Source organism: Cryptomeria japonica, chromosome 9, assembly GCF_030272615.1.
Source record: "Cryptomeria japonica chromosome 9, Sugi_1.0, whole genome shotgun sequence".
NCBI lineage: Eukaryota > Viridiplantae > Streptophyta > Pinopsida > Cupressales > Cupressaceae > Cryptomeria > Cryptomeria japonica.
In genome coordinates, this window is record NC_081413.1 from 620,049,173 (window position 1) to 620,064,345 (window position 15,173).

The following is a 15,173-nucleotide window of genomic DNA, read 5'->3' on the forward strand; positions in this document are numbered from 1 at the left end:
TGTGGGCAAGTTGTCTACAAACTTCAATAAGCACATGGTTTTCTAGGGCATACCTGGGCAATTTAAACGGTTCACCTTCAAAGTCCCCCACTCTAATGTAGGTAAATCTGGAGAATTGGATGTGTAGTCACACAAATCTTTCCATTTTAATTAAATAAATATTTCGTATTTATTTGATTAAAAATCCACTAGCCATCAATTAATAAAATTAATATTTAATTAATTCATCCTCAAACATTCTCCTATTAATTAAATAAATTATTCAATTTGTTTTAATTAATTCATTAAATCAAATACAAATCAATTAAATAAATAAAATCTATTTATTTAATTAAATCCCCCTATTCCTCTTTTAAATAAATTAAATAAAACATTTATTTAAATCATTATCCCCCCCCACTTGCATTTTCCTACAAATGCAACTTGCACACATTTATTGAAATAAATGAATTTTTATTTTAATAAAATCCTATTTTCCCTCACCCACCAAATCCACTTGCAAAATCTAATCCCCTTCTAGATCCTTCTAACCCCTTCCTAATTAGCCTAATCCATCTTTTAATTATTGTCACATTCCTAAGCAAAATGGAGTCACTTCTCAAAGACTCCAAAGTCTTTGAAAAGCATTTAATGCTTTGTGTGTTCAACAAATTAACCCCCAAAGTCTTCCAAGACCACTAATGGCTCTTACATGACCATTTATGGCTCTTACATAACCATTTATGGTTATTTCAAACTTGTCCCCCCAAACATTTATTGTTTTGACCATATTCATCCATTTCACATTTGCACAAGAGTTTATCCATTGGATAAAAGCTTTATTCTTTGAATAAAGATTTTATTCATTCAACCAACCTTGACTCTAAAATCCCAAGGTCATATCAAGCATTTAATGCTTATTCCCTCCCCTCTCAACCTATCTCACATTGACACTTGTCATCCTGGGATTGGGTTGAAAGCCCTCACATGGATTTGAAATCATTCAATCCTAACCCTTGTTGAGATTGCTCAATCTCAACCATCCATTGCTCCATTTTTCCTATAAATAGAGCCCATTTCTTCATAATCCAGATCCTGAAAACTTGTATGCATTTAGGCTATAGGCATTTTAAGAGAGCATTTTAGCATAGGCAATCTAATATCTTGTTATTTCAGTTAAAATCAATCATTTTAAGAGCATCTAGTATTTTAGTTTTTCATTTCACATTTGAAGCAAAATACTCAAATCTCAATCCTTCATAAGCATCCATAGTGCAAAAAGTTGCTGAGAGCTACACTATTTTGGAACTTGGAGAGGAGAGGAACAAGGGAGAAAGGAACCAAGACCATGCTAACAGGCATTTGGAGATGTCTCATTATCTTTGCTTCTTTGGTTAGATATATTAGCATGTTTTTAGTGTCTCTCTTGGTATGCCTTTTTAGATTAGTTTTTGATTGACTAACACTGACGGTTTTGTGTCTTTTTGTGTTATTCATCATTTGCTAACCTTGTGCCATTTAGGAGGGCATCATTTGGTGAACCCGACATGAATCCAAGCACCAAAAACATATCATTTTTTTTAACTAACATGTCTGATTGTTGAAATTGTCACACAGGTTGCGCTTTAGCACTATTGAACACGTTTTAGCACTACTATTATTTATGCTTTTAGCGCTATTATTCTTGAAATAGCGCTATTGACAAAATTTCAGCACTTTTGAAACTATTTTAGCGCTTTCGTAGTTCTTCTAGCGCTATTGGAAAACTTCTAGCGCTTTTGGCCTCTCTGTCTCTCCCCTTCTTTAAGTGCTTTTGTGTTAAGTAGCACCTCTGCTTAAACACAGACTAGCGCTATTGTAATAGAGTGTTGTCCAAATCGCCTTGTAACCACAAAAATGGAAATTCTTAGGCTTGTGGAAGCCCCCCTTGAACATCGATTTTACTAACACGTTTTTGTTCATGCAGGTTAAAAACTCACCATAAAAATCACAAACTTGTCCTTTGGTGCTTAAAAAAAAAAAAAAACTTGAAAAACACAAAATTGTATTGCTTTCTAGTTAGGATTCATCTTTATTTTGGTGCTTAAAATCAACACACAAAGTTTCTTTCCTTGCATCAAGCTAAAACTCACAATCCACACTTCAATTTTTGGGCAAGTAAAAAGAACAAACCACTTGTTTTTTATTTTTACAAACAAATTTTACTTCAAACAAAAATGTGTTTTTCATTAAGTTGACCAGGATTTTCGAATTCTAGATTACAAAACACATTGTCTTTGAAGTTAAAACGAACACCATGGCTATTGGAGCAACATCTCCAAATAGTTAGATCACATTTGCAAATGATGGATTAAAAAGAACAAGTGTTTTACGTGTTTGGCATGCTTGGGCACAAAAGTCAGTCGAGTGGTCCTACCTCTAACACACACTATCCTCTCCCTTGGCTCTCGTGGTCCTAGGTGCAAGAGAAAAGTGTTAGTAACACTCAAAAATTTTATCTTTTTAAGAGAGGCCTGCCAAGGGATCGATACTCTTGGGAACGACCTCGAGCGGTAAATCCTTCAAGCCGCTATAGAAATCAGGTGAGAGCGAAAGCTGTAGCCTTGGGTATAGTTGTTCCTATAGTGTAACTGGCCGAAAGGACAAATGGGCCCCAACACCAGTTACAAGGCTCTTAAGTGAGTCACTGCAGAATGAACTTATGTCCAAAAACATCGAACATGACTAAACACCTTTAAGTAGTAGCCCACCCGTTATATTGATTGAGAATATTTGAGATATAATTTAGTGCAAGAGCATAGATGGTTTTGCTCCCAAGATACTCACCATACATATTTCCTTGAGTAGAAACACAGCTTTTTGAAAAGTCACTTGTGGCTTGATAAAAGTGGTGACTCCCCCATCATAGGGATCATCTATTTGTTATGCTCGCTCAAGACTTAGTATATCACATCCTTACCTGCCACGGCAGGATTCATAAGGTATGTAGTACCAAAGTCGAAGAAATATCAAGATGTGGGCTAAATTTATCACAACTGGCCATTTGACCTTAGGGATAAAAAGTGTTTGAAGTGTGTTCGTTTTAAAGACCTAGTGCAAATTGAGCCGACTTCAGGCTTTGGAAATACACCTTAAAATACATCTAAAGGAAGGGTCATATACAAGTCCAAAGATTGGGTTGATCTAGACCCATACTCATTTGTGCCTTTTAGGCAACATTCTTGTGTTTGTGTGCTTGCTTTGTTTTCTTGTCAAAGAAAAATCAGAAAGTCAATCCCAAAAACAAAGTATTCATGCAACCAAACATCTGTCAAAACAACCAAAAACATCAAAAACAAAGTCCAAACAACAAAAAATCAAACCTTTATGACCATTCTTCACATCTTGCGAAAGAAGAAGTGTCATCAGAATATCAACTTGAAAAGAAGACCATTAAGCTCAAAGGCTTTGATCAAAAGAAGGAAGTTCTTCTATATCAATAGACAAATCTTTGTCTCACATAGAGTCTTTCTACATCACATGCGTCTATACCTTCAAGGTAAAACAAATGAATTTGATTCAGAATCATTGAACCGCAGAGCTTTTATGCAATATAGAGCTCTGAGTTATCGCAAAAATCAAGGAAGAAAGATTAATCCCAACTTCTTCCCAAATGTCTGCATCACCTACAACACAGCTCGAGAAATACCTCCAACACCTGAAAGGGAAGAGGTAGAGTTTGTCCCATTTGTGACACAAAGTTTTTATTGAAGTTGAAAACATTTTCATCCATCATCTCACTCATACATCATCATTTCATCATCAATCTGTCCCAACTCTCAAAACATTAAGAGGTTATTGTTCCAAGTTCTCTTTTAGATATTGCTTGAAATCAAACACTTCACATCACTTTTTAGATTGTTTCTACATCTAGGATAAGCTCATCCTAAGAAACACATCTACGCAGGTTAAAACTAGTTCATGAGTGAATCCTCTCATTACTAGATAGATAAATCTGTAACACATCACAGATTTCTCTACACCTTATCACATCAAATCTTATCAAACAAGCAAGCAATTCAAAGAAGGAATTTCGGTTACATCTACCTTAAAAAGTGCTAGAGATCCACGTGCAACACAATCCACCAATCATCAATTTCTCATTTCATCAAAAACTCATCATCATTTTCATGCAATTTCAACAAAGACTCATAAACAAAATGGCTCAAACACGATCACAGTCACGGCAACGAGAAATAGAAATAGAAGAAGAAGAAGAAGAGGAAAATCTCAATGAATTCCAAGAGGCACTTGGAGGAAATGCGAATGATGAAAACCCAAGTACTCTTACTCCTGCAACAATAGAAAGGGCTTAGCATAACCCTCTCTTTAATAGATTGTTTGACGAAATACTCAGGAGCAATGCGGATGCTCACTTCTTAAAACTCACTCAAGAAGAAGCCAAACTCCCCTCAGACTTTGATCTTGCCCAATTAAGACAAGCATCAGAAAGACAAAGTCGCCATGAAGAGGAAAGAGGTAGAGATCCCATCAGATATAACATTCCTCGAGGTAACCCACCACCTCCTCCTCCAAATGAAATGGAGATGTTGCGGCAACAAGTCGAGAATCTTGCCCAACAACTTCATAGTGGTGTCAAGATTAACCAATTCTCACTCAATGACATCTGTCCCTATCCTTTTGATAGGAATCTTTACATGCCACCATTTCCACGAGGATTCGAAACACCCAAATTCAAAAAATATAGAGGAAAGGGAGATCCTCATGATCATGTCAGAGAATTTCATTCCGCTTGTCTTGAAGTGGCATATGAAGACACCTACCTAATGCGCCTTTTTCCCCAAAGCTTGGGAGGAACAACCACATCATGGTTTTCCCGACTACCAGGTGGCATTAGAACATTTGAGGAACTCATCCAGAAGCTCCTAGCTCATTACTCTCATAACATTGAACGCGACATCACCATGGCTGATCTGTGCAACACCAAACAAAAACTAGGTGAAAAATTCTCAGTATTCCTGCAACGATGGTGTCAAATGTCTAGCAGACATTCTCTTCAGTTACCTGGACGAGAACTAGTGGAAATATTCATTTCCAACTTAAACGAAGAAATGGAATTTCACCTGGATGTCAAAGACACGAACTCTTTTAATGATATGATCACCAAGGGTTTAAAATGTGAACGGGCACTCATCAAGAAAGGACTCATCAAAATCTTTAATGAACCAAAAGATGGTCCTCGCCCACGCTTCAATAGTGATAAACCAAACTTCTGGAATAAAAACAAGAACATCATCAATGATGGGGTTGTGGATGCCCGAACTATCCAAAACGCACAACCTGTGGTTTGGTTTGCAGGACAAAATCCTCCACCTCAAAACAACACAAATGTTCCTTCTAATCAAGGTCGCATCACATCTCATGATGAACCTAGACCTCGTCAGCAAAAACAGAAACGCACATACACTCCCTTAGGGGAACCCATTGAAACAGTGTTGCGACAACTCATTTCTCAAAATTTGGTCACTCTACCTAAGCTATCAAACTATGAGCCTCAGGTCAAACCCGCATGGTGGAGAGATACTGAACACTGTGAATTCCATCAAGGAAGAGGGCACAAGACAAGTAATTATCACCGATTGAAAGATCTCATTCAGGATCTTATTGATCGAGGAGAAATTGAAATTGAAGGACATAACCCAAAAACAACCAATAATGATCATCTGATGTTCAAAAATCCACTTCCATCACAAGATCAAAGGGATCCTTCCACTTCCAGACGAGGTACTGATACCACTGATTATATGCAGGCTGCGTATAATTACACTGTAAATCATCCGTATGATGCCAATGAATATGTTGCAACCATAACCTTCAAAAATCTCAACTCAAATTGCAATGTTGTTACATGTCGCAGCAAAGTTACCATCAAGGCAGCTCCACAAGGCACCACCTCCATCCCAAAGCAGTACAATCTTGTGGAACAATTAGACAAAACCCCTGCACTTATATCCATTTTAGAGCTTTTGCGCCTATCGCCCTCTCATAAAACAATCTTGGATCAAGTACTCCAAGAGGCGTCAGTCCCTGCAAATCTAAATACAGACCAATTTCAAGCCATGGTTGGAAGTCTCAAGTCATCACCTTGTCTCACTTTTTCTGAAAGTGACAACTCTTCCTTCCAACAACCACATAACGCCTCACTCCACATCGAAGGATTTATTAACCAGCATAGGATCAAGTGAGTCTTGATTGATAATGGAGCAAGCCTAAATATTTGTACACTGCAGTTGGTCACAACATTGGGATATGCGGTAGAATCAGTGGATCCTCGTCAGAAGATCACAATCAAAGCCTATGACGATGCGGAGCATTCATCCAAAGGAGCTGTGGTACTACCAATCCGAGTGGGCCCCGTGGTAAAGCACAACATTTGTCAGGTTCTGGACCTTCCTCTACCATACAATCTATTGTTAGGAAGACCTTGGATACATGCCATGCAAGCCGTTCCATCTACCTACCATCAATGTATCAAGTTCCCACATAACGGTGTAGAGATCACAATTCTGGGTGATGCAAATCCCTTTGCATATTGCCATACTATCAACCATCAACCAGAGATTACCGTTCCTCATAATAGAGAAGCCATTTCTTCCACATCATATATCAGTCCCGCCTCTCTTGCCCATTCAAACACCACTATACCCAAGCAAGAAAAGCTTAAGATGAAGATAGCAAAGGAAGGTCCTAGGGAATACAACTTGAGTCAACTCTTTTGTGTAAGACAAATGCCCACTTCTCCTAGAACACATGGTAAACCATAGCAGGTACTCCAGCAACCACTAAACATACCAGCATGTGCTTTGACGCCTTTCGTTCTTGGAAAGAGTCAAGAGGAAGAAACACAAGATGAGGACCTGGCAGAATGGATCTATAAAGATCCCATCACCACCGATATATCGCGAGTTGCACTTCCTATAGAACAGTATGGCAAAGGTCTCCTCATTATGCAAAGAATGGGGTATGATGGTCAAAGTGCTTTGGGATATTGCAAACAAGGACGACATGAACCTCTACTACCAGCATTCAAGCCCAAAGGTAATACAGGCTTAGGCTTTGAAAAGGAGATCTTTCCTAAACTCAAGTTCAAAGGAAAACCCCGCAAACCATTTTGTCCCCCTACTACAAAGTGGACACCTTTCATAATCAAAGCACCCTCAAGCACCATCCCAACTGCCCCACTGAGGCTCACAACCCCAACGCAACCATCACCAAAGCCATTTAATGAACCTATAAACCCACCAGCAGCACCACTATCAACAACCACTGTATCAGAACCTGCAGTAGCATCTATGGCACCGACAGTTCTAGCAGAAGCCACTAAGTCAATATTACCAATACTCCCTATACCAGATTCCTTGATCCCCATCAACCGCCCTGCAGCACCGATCATTACAAAGGTACATCAACCAATCACACCTACAGTATTTAACTCAAAGGACATCCCAGTATGGTATAGTAATCGGATGCTGGAAAGTGATTCAGAGACCGACTCACATGAGTGGGAATTTGATTCAGTACAGCTTAACACTTCAAATGAGGAAGACACATCACCACCTCCACCATGCAAAGACATCCCTGTCTACAGAGAAGCACAGATAAAGACCACATGGGTTCCTAAACTGGAAACATCTTCCACAGACCCTACGTCTCATCCTACGCCTGATTCTGACAGGGAAAGTACCATCAACAACCTTCACCATAACATCTTAACCCTCACTGATACCTCTAACGCACTTCACCTAATCGATGAAGTAATGCCCATTGTCCACCCTGAACTCATTGAATGGAACCAACCAAATCCTCCATGTCTTGACTTCTTCCAAAACGATGAGGCTATCATTGACTTTTTGGACTTACGGGATAACCTACCAAGCGGGGATCACAAAGCTGGGTTCGCAATTGAACTTAATAGCGCAGCATACTTTGGGGTAGATGCCAAACCTTTCAGCTACAAAAATATAACACTAAAACGTGGATCTTCCAGTGAAAAACACACTCTGGCACTGTTTGATCCGACAAAAGTAAAAAGAAAGAGCGTATCCAACGATGAAAACCTCTCTGAGGCGCCTGAGGATGAAGGGTTTGACATTCTCCCTGATAGTACACAACAGGAATGATCAATGATTCTCATCGAGGAAACCAAAGAATACAATGTGGGGACTCTTGAAAATCCTCATATCATACATCTGGCATCTCTTCTCACTCTAGAGGAACAGCCTAAATTTATAGAGTTCTTCCAGAAGAGTCAGATCAACTTCGCATGGTCATATGCAGACATGCCTGGGCTTGATCCTGATTTAGTCATGCATCACCTCACTGTAGCTGAAGGAGCCAAACCTGTCAAGCAAAAACTTCGTAAAATGCATCCTCAGATTGCAGTGCTAGTCAAAATAGAACTCAAGAAACTCCTAGATGTTGGTTTCATTAGACCAATTGATTATGCAGAATGGATCTCCAATATTGTGCCTATCGGCAAACCAAAAGGGGGCATCCGCATTTGTACTGACTTCAGAGATCTGAATAAAGCTTGTCCTAAGGATGACTTCCCCCTTCCCAATATTGACATCACAGTGGATCTAACAGCGGGACATGCCATGCTTTCACTCATGGATGGCTTTTCAGGATACAATCAGATAAAGATCGCACCAAAAGATCAACATAAGACAGCCTTCACATGTCCATGGGGCACATATTGCTGGAATGTAATGCCCTTCGGTCTCAAAAATGCAGGAGCAACCTATCAAAGAGCAATGACCACCATCTTCCATGACATGATACATACTATGATGGAAGATTATGTGGATGACTTACTAGCAAAATCACTCACCAAAGAAGGGCATCTCCACGTCTTAGATAAAATCTTTGATAGACTGGAACAATACCATGTTCGACTCAACCCCAAGAAATGCGTCTTTGGAGTAACCTCTGGGAAGCTTCTAGGATACATTGTCTCAAGCAAAGGCATTGAGGTCGATCCAGCAAAGGTTAAAGCAATCATGGACATGCCACCTCCAAAGAATATTAGTTAGCTAAGGACACTACAAGGACGACTCCAATCTATCCGCAGATTCATTGCACAATTGGCTGATAAGTGTCACCCATTTACACATCTGCTACACAAGAACATCCGCTTTCAGTGGGATGCCCGATGCCAACAAGCATTTCAGACGCTTAAAGACTATCTCATGAATCCACCATTGCTAATGCCACCAAATCCAAGTAGACCATTGTTACTTTATATCTCAGCAACAAGTACAGCATTGGGTGTACTACTGGCACAACATAATGCAGAAGGCAAAGAGTGTGTTGTATACTACATTTCTCGCACACTGGTGGGCTATGAACTCAATTACACACCTATTGAGCGAGCTTGCCTAGCAGTAATCTTAGCAGCCACTAAACTAAGGCACTATCTGTTAACACACAAGGTACAACTCATTGCAAAGATTGATCCACTCAAGTATTTACTTAGCAAAGCAGCATTGACAGGTCGCTTGGCCAAATGGGTGATGATTCTAAGTGAATTTGACATTGAGTATGTGGACCAAAAAGCTATCAAAGGGTAGGTTATTGCAGATCAGTTGGCCGATGCACCACTCATGGGTGATCATCCTCTTATTTCCAATTTTCCAGATGAAGAGATATTCATGATCACAACAGCACATCCATGGAAACTATATTTTGATGGGTCATACACTAGGCATGGCTCAGGGGAAGGCATTCTATTTATCACACCCCAAGGTGATAGCATCCCGAAGTCTTACAGGCTCACATTTCCATGCACCAACAACATAGCAGAGTATGAGGCCTTGATCACAGGACTCAGGCTAGTTGTACAATGGAAATTACAAGAACTGCAAGTATATGGTGACTCACAACTAGTCATTCGACAAGCAACGGATGAATATCAGACCAAAGATGATAAACTCATGCCATATAAGCAAATGGTGGACACTCTAAAGACATCATTTACTACTATTACTTTTGAGCAGATACCAAGAGATCAGAATCGAGCTGCTAACGCTATGGCTACCATTGCATCTCTCCTAGATCTTCCACAAAATTCAACACGCTACGAGTTCTTGGTAGAACAGCTTTGGATTCCTGCTTATGATATCCCCAAATTTGAAATGATATGTCACCTTGTTGGTTCCGAATCTCCATGGTACGGTGAGTTCTATACCTATCTTCGCGATCACACCCTTCCTCCCAACCAATCGAATAACCAACGTAAAACCTTCATTCGCCAAACTGCTCGATATACCATTATTGCTGAAACCCTATACCGACGTGGTATTGATGGTACTCTCCTTCGATGTCTGGAACAAGGTGAGATAACAAAGGCTTTGGAAGAGGTACATGAAGGGATTTGTGGAACCCATGCAAGTGGTCTGTCATTAGCCAAGAAACTCCTGCGCAATGGATACTATTGGCCATCTATGGAAAAGGATTCCTACTACTTTGTTAGGAAGTGCAAGAAATGCCAAGTTCATGGTGACATGATACATGCACCAGCCCAGGAACTACAACCAATCACAACACCATGGCCTTTTTGTCAATGGGGTCTTGACCTTGTGGGTAAAATCCATCCATCTTCATCCAATGGCCATAAATTCATTATTACCGCCACCTAATATTTCACAAAGTGGATCGAGGTTGTTCCACTTATCCAAGTCACCGGCAAGCAGATCGCCTCATTCATCCTCAACTACATCATTTGTCGATATGGTGTGCCCATGTCCATCGTCACAGATAACGGTCTTCCTTTCAAAAATCAGGATGTCCGTGAACTTTGTGAGAAATTTCATATCCAACACCGCTTTTCCACTCCCTATTACCCACAAGGCAATGGTCAGGCCGAAGCATCAAATAAGAACATATTAAGAATCCTCAAGAAGACAGTCAATGATGCCGGTCGTGATTGGCACGTTCAATTGAATCCAGCACTATGGGCATATCGAACTAGCATTCGAACCCCTAGAGGTGCAACTCCTTATTCATTGGTCTATGGTGCAGAGGCTATCTTGCCTACTGAGGTCGAGATACCATCATTATAGGTCTCCTTGCATAATCTGATAGATGACAAAGCATATAGAGTGTCCCGTCTTCAGGACTTAGAATTACTTGATGAGAAGCGACAAGCTGCATACAACCATCTCAAAGCCTATCAGCAGCGCATGAGCAGAAGCTACAATCACCGAGTTAGACCTCGTACATTTGAGGTAGGTGATCTTGTTCTACGAGAGAATCCTCGCAATCAACCAAACAGAGAACATCAGGGCAAGTTTGAATCAAACTGGCTGGGCCCATATGTTGTCACTGCTGTATTCGGGTCCGGGGCATATCAGTTGGCTACATCAGAAGGAGAACCGCTTGCAGATCCAATCAATAGCATGCACCTTAAACGGTTTTATACCTAAGGTGTACAGAGCATCAGGCTCCCCTACATACCAGAAAATACCAAAAACATTCAGAAAAATGTCCTGAAGAAAATACAAAAACATTCAAAAAAAAGTAAAGAAAAATCATGCATCCAAACGGTGAACAACCACTCCGGTGGCACCTTGGGTAAGTACGATGGTGAAAACCTGGCAAACAGGTGCCACTCATAAAGGCTATGGCTCCATTGTCTTTCAGACTTATTGTGATCACATCTACTTCATACATACATCCATCCGAAAACCATGGCTTGTTATTTCTCTGCAAATATGATAAATACTTCATGCGTCTAGCATCCCGCTTTTTCATAGTCATGTCTAAAACTGGGGGCAATGCCCTTAACCTATTGATGGAAGTGGATTCTACATTTTCTTATGATTCATTAAGTTCTTCATTCAAGCAATCATCAAAATACCAAAAACATTGGAAAATATCTCGCAAAAATCCAAAAACATTCAAAAAACAATTCAAAATCCAAAAACAGCGAAAAACATCGAAAATCACACAATGACCACTTATCAATCAAACCACACAATCAACATCAACACTCAAAACTATCTTCAACAAAGATGCATCCTTCCTTACCAAAACAAAGACAAAAGTGACGTTTTCTTTGACAAGAAAATTATGTTAAGCTAGCAAATACTTGGTTGATTTGTGAGTACAATCATTTGTTTCTCTGTATCGGGATCTTTCAGCATTGTTTTGTATTTTTTGCACATTATTTCCGATGAAGTTTTGGGGCATGTACTAATGGTGTCTACGTGGGAAGTTCACTAAGCTATGTGATCATAGGCAAAAATACAGTCATAGATCACTACGGCTTGCTGACTACAGCGTATACCTCGACCATATGAGCATGAACCATTACCAAGGATCCATATTCTTTATTCTTTCTGTATATATTGTTTGTTTGTAGGTACAATGCTCTTCCTTGGGTTCCTCCTACCTCATCCAAACTAGATAAAGGTTTTTATCTCTTAGTACGGTATGCACTTGTCTCAGGATATAATCAGCCTAAGATCAAGGAGGATGATCCAAGTCATGCATGAATAGAGATAATCCTTGTCTGTTCCGCAAGCAATACTCTGGTCGACTTGACCCTTATATCAAGTCATTTGTATTAACTTGCTATATAAAATCCATGAAAGGAATACTCAGGTCATCTTGAATCATTATGTCAAGATGCTTGTATTCTCTTCCAACATTTTAAAGCTCAATGATGAAAATAGAGCACTATGGATCGTCATTTCATCTCATCTGTTTATATATTGCATTCCATTGCATATCACCCATCCGTTCGCTCATTCATATATAGGCTTTATATGCAAAATGTGAAAATTAAGCTGGTCTTGGATACAATCACGATCGAGTACTCTGATACATCATCAATACATCATGCAAAGTCTTACAAACCCTGCATTCCTCATGATCATATCATCCTCACATTTAGTTGCATCTTGCATTACACATTCATGTCATTTTTAACTTTGCATATAGTTTTCATTAGATCATTTTGCATCATTGCATCAATCATCAATAATTAGATTCATTCATGGGATCAAATTGTTTTTGATCATTTTTTAAAAATCATTTATTAGGCATTAATATAGTGTTGATTATCCATCATCATTTTATTATCCTTTATCATTTATTATGGTATACATTCATTTATCCATTTAGTGAAAAAGTGCATTCCTTCATTCATTAATAAGTATCTTATTATGCTCATTTTAGGATTCATTCGCATTGCATTCATTTATCCTCTTTTTAATTGCATTAAGGTGTAGTTATCAAAAACATAAGTTATAGTATCATCACATTATCCTTTGTACTTAAATCATATTTAAGCATTTAGAATCATAAAAACCATTTGTTTACAAAACATTGGTTCTTAACATTTTATATCCATTATGCATATGCATTCATTTCACACATTATCATATAAACATTTGTACTTTACATTTTGTTTATCCATATTGCATTCATTTAACACATTATCCTATAAACATTAGTACCATACCATTTTATATATCCATTTTACAAACACAGTATCATATAAACATTTGTACTTTACATTTTGTTTATCCATATTGCATTCATTTGATAAACATCTAGATGCATATTCATACATAACATCATTCATTCAACCATTGCATTAACATCATCACATAAATCATCTCATTATTATATCAAAATAGGAAACACCAAGATCCTGTTCATAAATCATCATAAGCATACATCATCATCAAGGCATTACATACATTACATGAAAAATCAAACAAAACATATATAAACCTGCATTCATATGTCAGTATCATCATCAAAACATGCATATAAGGAACATCTCATCAATTCATATATATAACCATATCCATCTAAGAAATCAACTCTTCATCCTGCATAAACATCCATACATAATCAAATGCATATCATCAAAATATGGGATCTCCTCATATATATCATCTCATATATCAAAGTACAATGAAGTCTACAAAATCGGCTACCACGAGCCATCCAAGATACAGTCCAAAACATAGATAAAGATACAAATACATCCATGCATGAATGCTCTCTCAAATGCCACTCTGGCTAGATGCTGTCCCAACACCTCCCCCTGCTCCACCACTAGTGCCTGCACCACCTAATCCATCTCTCCGTGGAGGCCTCATCGAACCACCACTCCCTTCTACATCCCCTGATCTCTCTCTCCTCAAAGGACCCATCACTCCCCCACTGCTCTGCATCCTCTGCGATCGCTCTGATCTCGCCTGCCACATCTGCGAATAACTGAGAGCTCGCTGACTCACTGGCACCACCTGCTCATATAAACCCTGCCAGTACTCTATCTCCGCCTGAGCTCACCGCATCTCCCTCATCACCTCCCCTGTAGGCCCCTGTGCTCCTACTCCAATCCGGACTCTCTCCTGCAGCTCCGCCAATCTCTCCACTGCAGTATCTCTCTCCTGCAGCACCACCATCAGCTCTGACTCCCATGCAAATAGCTGCACATCCCTAGCTGCCACCTCTGCCTCCAAATCCTCTATCCGCGTCTGCAACCGTACTATAATGTGGTCCCGCAGATCTCCAGTGGCTCCGTCCCCGGTGTCCATAGTTGCCTCCCCTACACCACCCTCTCCAGTAGTCCCCTCCCCTCTGTCCATCGGTATCTCTCTCTCCATCCCCCTCCCACTCAACTGCCCTCCTCTCGGTATCAGTAGTCCCTATGAGATCTGTAGAGGCAATCCACCTCTCCCTCTCCGCTGACTCCGCATCCCCAATCCTCCTCCACCTCCACCCCCTCCTCCATCTCCTCCTCCACCACCTCCTCCATCTCCTCCACCTCCTCCTCCTCCTCCTCCATCTCCTCGACCTCCTGGCCTCCTCCGTCTCCATCCCCTCTCATCCTCAAACGCTGGGATCGGCTCTGTTGGATCAGATATCCGTAGGATCGGGTGCGCCACCCGATACTGCGTGTACTCATCTGTAACCCCTGCATCAACGACCCTCGGTCGTAGGTCCCATGGCCTCGCCTGTAGTGTCTGAAACTCTGCCAGTGCCTGATCATAAGGTAGCACTGGACCCCATGCATACCTCTCTTGAATCACCTACGCATACTCTCCAGATCCACTCGGCAGTCCCTGCTGTCGTCTGAACTGTCTCATCACTCGCCCAGGCACCTGTCTCTCCAC